The sequence below is a fragment of the Narcine bancroftii genome, chromosome 11 (assembly GCF_036971445.1).
Source record: "Narcine bancroftii isolate sNarBan1 chromosome 11, sNarBan1.hap1, whole genome shotgun sequence".
Taxonomy (NCBI): domain Eukaryota; kingdom Metazoa; phylum Chordata; class Chondrichthyes; order Torpediniformes; family Narcinidae; genus Narcine; species Narcine bancroftii.
In genome coordinates, this window is record NC_091479.1 from 88,862,881 (window position 1) to 88,869,915 (window position 7,035).

At 38.6% G+C, this 7,035-nt stretch overlaps 1 non-coding gene across 1 annotated transcript; it reads right to left on the reverse strand.

Moving 5' to 3' along the window:
• Positions 1 to 6,583: 6,583 nt before the first annotated feature.
• On the reverse strand, positions 6,584 to 6,690 carry LOC138746397 (U6 spliceosomal RNA). Its single transcript, XR_011346936.1, has one exon. It is a non-coding gene; the product is annotated as a U6 spliceosomal RNA (small nuclear RNA).
• Positions 6,691 to 7,035: the final 345 nt, after the last annotated feature.

Below are 7,035 nucleotides of genomic sequence, written 5' to 3' on the forward strand. Positions count from 1 at the left end.
GCAGCTGAATCCAGAAATATTGTTTTAGGAAACTATCTTGAACGTAGGCTATGAACACTTCACGTAAATATTTTTTTTTTGCTAATGTGATTTATGGAGTCTATAAATTTCTCGTCTTCTTCAAAGGAGGTTGCTGCCCGCCGAACTGTGAGGCGCCAAGATGCACAGTTTGAGGCGATATCAGCCCACTGGCGGTGGTCAATGTGGCAGGCACCAAGAGATTTCTTTAGGCAGTCCTTGTACCTTTTCTTTGGTGCACCTCTGTCACGGTGGCCAGTGGAGAGCTCGCCATATAACACGATCTTGGGAAGGCGATGGTCCTCCATTCTGGAGACGTGACCTACCCAGCGCAGTTGGATCTTCAGCAGCGTGGATTCGATGCTGTCGGCCTCTGCCATCTTGAGTACTTCGATGTTACGGATGAAGTCGCTCCAATGAATGTTGAGGATGGAGCGGAGACAACGCTGGTGGAAGCGTTCTAGGAGCCGTAGGTGATGCCGGTAGAGGACCCATGATTCGGAGCCCACAGAGCCCACCTCACTGACAAAAGACAAAGGAGGAAAAACCTAACCCCAACCAACCAATTTTCCCCTACAACCGCTGCAACCATGTCTGCCTGTCCCGCATCGGACTTGTCAGCCACAAACGAGCCTGCAGCTGACGTGGACATTTACCCCTCCATAAATCTTCGTCTGCGAAGCCAAGCCATATCTCGTATTTTGTAATTAATATGTCCTTGATAACAAATAGCATAGGGCGGTTGATTGAGATGTAAGGGGTGTCCATAAATAACTTCCAATTTCTTATGTCTTTTATATTTCAACAAACAGATTGTAATTTCTGATTTCTAAACTAGGACTATTTTTGTAACAATGCTTCTCTCATCCTTTATTGCCTGGATTAATTCCCTTCCACATTTTTTTTATTTCGATTACTTTTTCAAACATTATCTACCCAGAATATTTTGTTCCCAGACTTACTCGTGACCATAGCTCTTTAATATTGTTCTACGAAACTTCATTTATTTTCATGTGTCCAATAAATTTGCATATTTGTTTCTTTGGCTTGGCTTCGCGGACGAAGATTTATGTAGGGGGTAAAAGTCCACGTAGGCTGCAGGCTTGTTTGTGGCTGACAAGTCCGATGCGGGACAGGCAGACATGGTTGCAGCGGGTACAGGGGAAAATTGGTTGGTTGGGGTTGGGTGTTGGGTTTTTCCTCCTTTCCATTATATTCACATTTTAATCTTTTCCTTTATTTGTCTTTATTAACATGCATTACTGCAATTACATTTGGCCCCTTCCTGCCACATCCTGTTTACAGTACTCAAATTATAACAAAACTCCATGCACTTTCCAAATTAAATTTGTAAACGTTATCTCACCAGAATTCCTTTATTTAGATTAGTCACATCGAGGGTTCTTGCCACCCTTTTGCAGCCTTTTGAAGCAAACCAGCTTCCTAATTCCAATTCCACAAATTGAAAGCCCTGTTAACCCACCTGCTCCTTTTGAATGTTTCAATTCGGCTGACTGTTTTATGAATGGTAATATTCTGTTTTTATTTCCCAAACTTCCCTTCATAAACTCAAAATCTTTCAGCATTCTTGGCTGAATCATTCTTAATTCTGACCATTCTCAGTTCATCATTGATTCTCAAGAAAATCATGACCATTGGATTCAAGTCAAGTTTATTTTCATCTGACCGTACTGGTACAATCTGACAAAATCGTTCTTTGGTTCAAAATAGCAGGCATACAGTCGATGTAACACATATAGAAAAACAATACACATGCAGGACAAGCATTTCATTTGTTCAAATAAACAAATGTTGTTTCATGAAGATGAGTGTCTCAGATGGTTTGTGTGAGCAGTTCCTTTGGTCTTTCAGCATGCTCACTGCCTGTAGGGATAAAGCTGCTATTTAGCCTGGTGGTGCTAGCTCTGATACTCCAGTATCTCTTTTCTGACAGGAGCAGCTGAAAGATACTGTGAGCAGTGTGGAAGGGACCCTCAACGATTTTGCAAGCCTTTTTTTAGATAATGATCCCGGAAGATCTGGTTGATGGGGTGGAAGGAGATTCCAGTGATCCTCCCATGCTAATGGTCCTGTGGATTGACCTCTGATGCATTTCTTAAACCATAATACAAGATTTTCAACCTCTGAAGTGCGACTCATGTGATGCAGCCAGCTGGGAGACTCTACATAGATGTCATATTGGAGGTTGACGTAATGGTAACTGCTTTAATCTTCTCAGAGAGTGCAGTTACTGTTGTGCCCTCCTGACAAGAGAGATGATGTTGTCTATGATAGGTTACTAGTTAAATGAACTTGGTGCTCTGCTACAGAGCTGATGATATGTTGTGGAGGGTGGTCATTCCTGAACTCCACGATCATTTCACCCCATCAGTTTAATGTTTCTGACCAGAAGGAAATGTTCTTTTTACTATTGCACTGGGCAAGAATGTAACCTTCCAAATTTCTGACTGTGACTTCATCTATTTTCCTAACTTTACAGAGTTCTGATTATGTATGTAATGTTAACTTCCTCTCTCTGCTAGCTGCCTGATAAGCTATGAAAATCTTACTTCTGATTTCCTCTGTCACCAACATTCCCCTTTGTCCCCTGACTTAAATATTCATGGTAGTTTGGTCAAATTGCTCATCTACTCCACAGCCATGGATGCTTCTTTCTATTGATCAGATTTACTTCCTTAATGTTTAATTTCCTACATTATGCGTCAGCCCTTTTTAATTTTGCATTTACTTTGGTTCCTTGGGGTTTCATTTTCTTGTAATGAGCTCTTAACAGATTCTCTTCCATTCTCGTTCTATGAGCATTGCAGGGATGGATGGCAGGAGGGGGAGGGAGGGGTCTTTTATACAACTATTTCTCTTGAAATAGTCAATTATTCCAATTTTGAAATAATTCTTGTTCGTTTATTTGGCTGTCAGGTATGAAGGATGGGCAGTGCCATAAAATAAAAGTCCTTATTTTTGTTATTGGCCAATTTTTTGGCCAAGCTCTTGCTAATTGAGTGAATAAATCATAATTATTATTTGGGTCAGTAATGTCCAAATGCAGCATCTGGAAATTTTCCCTGTTCTTGTCTTGTAGGTTTTACATCCTGTGAATTTCCATGAAATACTTCAGTATAAGATTTTCTTGAAAGATTGTGCCCCTGGCAATGCCGTATCTTTTTGGTGCTGATATAGTTTATGTGCTTAAGTGCTATGGTGAAGTTTTCAAGTTCCAACTCAGGCAAGGGTATGTCATGTGAGCTGAACTGATGCACAGCTTCCAGATCTCACAATACAGTGGTTGCTTTAACTTAGCAAAATATTGTAAGGCATTTCACAGTAGAAATGACATAAACTCAAACTGGTTGGTTTTAATCAGATTCTTATGAGAAGCAAAAAGATATGAAAGGTTTATGGAATGAATTCTTGAGCTCAAGATCAAAGCAACTAAAGATGAGGATATCTTTAGTTACTGCTTAATGTTAAGGCTCTGCCGGTGGGTATATTTGGAGGAGCACTGACGATAATAGCTGGAAGATGCTGCAGGTAGAGAGAAAATGAAAATCATGGAAGGATTGAAAAGATGATTTTAAAACTGATCTTTTGGTTGATTGTGAACAATGTAAATAGAGACTCCTGTAAACTATTAGAATTAATGACACTAACAGGCTACGCAGTTGTTGACTCCATTAGCCTGAAGTTGGCAAACATGATTGAGGATTTGTGCATAAATCATGCAAATTCAGAATCTCTTAGTGATTTCCTGGTGCTCCACAGGATGCATTTGTGTAATAAGCAGCAATCAATTGATTCAAGAACTTCATTCCAATATTAATTTCATTCTGGTGTGGATGATAAAAGAATTGTGACTTCCAGAAAACAATACTGTCATTAAAAAGGCTGCACAATCACCATGTCCTTTCTATCAGTAAAATAAGTATGCAATAATTGGCAAGTAAGGGGAGGGGGTGTATTGACATTTTAATAAGCAGGGTAAATTACTAACCTCCTATTTCTCTCAAAATAACTTGGTTTAAATCTAATTCTCTCAGATAATGGTTCAAAATTCCATAATTTTTGTGAGTACATTTTTAAACTCTTTATGATGCATCATCTTTTACCTTAATTTGTGTGTAACCAGTCTTTCCTTTTGCAACATATTCAAAATTGCACTTGAGTGTGTTTTCCTAACTTGTTTGCCACCTGTAAGAATTTGACATGGTGATTGTGCAGCCTTTTTAATGACAGTATTGTTTTCTGGAAGTCACAATTCTTTTATCATCCACACCAGAATGAAATTAATATTGGAATGAGTAATATGTGCATTCTTAGACCTTTATGGGCATATGAATGTTGAATATTATTATTTTGATGCTATTTGCAAAATCTGGCTCAGTGTCTTTCCCTTTATTTATAATTCTCATCAATTAGCATTTGAGTTTAATTTGTGTGTCCTTTTGTAATTCACTTAAAAAGTTAAAATTGACATTTTACTTATGAATTACTGTACTATTTCAGTATAATCATTCCATTGTCATCTTGAATCTTAATTTAGAATGTTAAGATGTTGTCCTAAGAGGCTGAGACAATGTTAGCGCCTGAAACCATGCAATTATTTTTGACAATAAAATCAAATGTACATTTACATTTACCATTAGCAACAGGATGCCATTAAAGGTGTAACTCTTCCTTGCATAGTTGAAGCTGTGAGACTGATTGAAAATAGTGTTTGGGTTGCAAACTTCTATCAATCCCATTTAAGCATGAATTGAATAAGAAGGGATAGAATCCAATAAACGAAAATGTTAAATAAAACCTCCAAGCAAAACGTTGTTTTTCTTGATGCATTTTATACCCCATTGATGATGCAATGGAAAATGCTTTAATTACAAAAAAAGTGCATTAAAAAGTTCAGAGTTCAAATGTATTGTCAGAGTACTTGTACATACATGACATCATATACTACCCTGAGATACTTTATCCTCCAGGCCAGGCAGTGTTTTGAATTACAGCTAACGAAATTAGTGATTCTCAACCTTTTTCTTTCCACTCATATACCACTTTAAGTATTTCCTATGCCATAGGTGCCCTGTGGCATTGCTTAATATGGTATGTAGGTGGAAAGAAAAAGGTTGAAAACCACTGTTTTAATCGTACCTTATTGACTCATTATGTGCACGGTTTCATAACTCCAAAGGAAATGGGCCAATGACAATTTTTCTCAAGCAAAATATTTCAGTAACAATTAGGTCAAGAGCAATGACTCTCAGCCTTCCCGCTCAATCCCTTACTAATCACAGAGCACCGTTGGCTTAGGGATTACTTAAAGTGGTATGTGAGTGGGAGGAGAAAGGTTCAGAACCGCTGCTGTAAATTGTATGGAAGAAGAAAAATGTGCACAAAAGAAACATGTAGACAAATTGTGCAAACACAGAAAATGAGTATTCAGTAATAAACAATGAGCAAAGTAAGCCTGTGAATGAATCTATTGTTTAGGAGTCTAATATTGGAGGGGAAGCAGCTATTCCTGAACATGGAGATACAAGTTTCAGGATACCACCTGTACCTCTGTCCTGATGGTAGCAGTGAAAACAGAGCATGTCACAGTTGGTGTGGATCCTTGATGATTGCTGCTGTGTTCCATGCTGATGCTCTCAATTATGGGGAGAGTTTTGCCTGTGATGTACTGGGCTGTGTCCACTATATTTTGCAGGACTCTCCATTCAGATGTATTGGTGCCTGCATAACAGGCCATGATGCACCCAGTCATCACACTTTCCACTACACATGAACATCTGCAGAAATTTGCCAAGGCTTCCGATGGAATACCGAACCTCTGAAAGCTCCTGAGGAAGAACAGGTGCTGACGTGCTTCAAGGTTCAAAGTTCAAGATTGCTTTCGTTATGTAAAAATACATTAAAAATGTACCATACGTGATATACTTTAAATTTTTCCTGGCGTAAGACAGAGTTGGTATGAGCATTGCTCGGTGTCCCTAACAATGGGAGAAAGAGAACCAAAAGAGTCCCTTCAGAGAAACTGCATGTCTGTGAATTCACCTTCAGCGCTACCGCAGCCTCAGAAACTCCAGTTCAAACCATTAGCCAGCCAAGATCCAGATCCAAACCTCTGATGCGATCAAGAGGCCTTCAGCACCTGAGGCTGTTTGGGAGCATAGAAAATACTGAATCAGAGGCGATGCAAATGTTCTCAGTCATAACTGACTACTGCCAGAAGAAACCCACTTTCACTCAAAAATAGTTTCAGCCTCTTTTATGAAGCCACAGACACTCAATACCACTCTTTTTTTTAAATTGTTCATCTTAACAAAAAACAGAGATAGCATGAATGAACCTTGTGCAATACTTCGTTGAAATTTGGAATTTTCGCCCCGCCCCCCCACCGTCTGGAATTTAATTTATTGTCCCTTTAATTTTAATGATTTCCAAATACATCTCTGGAGAGTCATATTTTGAAAGCATCCTGGTTCTGTGGAGTTCATGGACTGGATTATTACCATCTTGTTAACAATAATACCTCAGAACAGTTATTTCTTTTAAAAAAAATATGGAATGCTTCACGAATTTGCGTGTCATCCTTGCGCAGGAGCCATGCTAATCTTCTCTGTATCGTTCCAGTTTTAGTATTAATTAACGGTTATTTCTAAAGAATTTTATTTTAATCCATGATTATTTAACACAAAAGTAGAAAAGAGAGTAAAACACAACATACTACCAAAGAGAGCAATGGTAACAGGCTTCAATGACTACCGCCGTGTGGCATTGACCTCCACCGTTATGAAATGCTTCAAGAGTCTGGTGGTTATTATGATAGCCTTAGCTGTAGCAAAAAAATGTATAATGTCAACCTGGAAATCAGAAGATAGCCTGAGAGTACAGCAATGGTACATAGAAATGAATGTGTATTCCATTGGAAAAAATAACATATAATTTAAGAAATGACATCACAGTATTCGAACAAATTTGGGAACCGTACATGGAACACAACAGAGA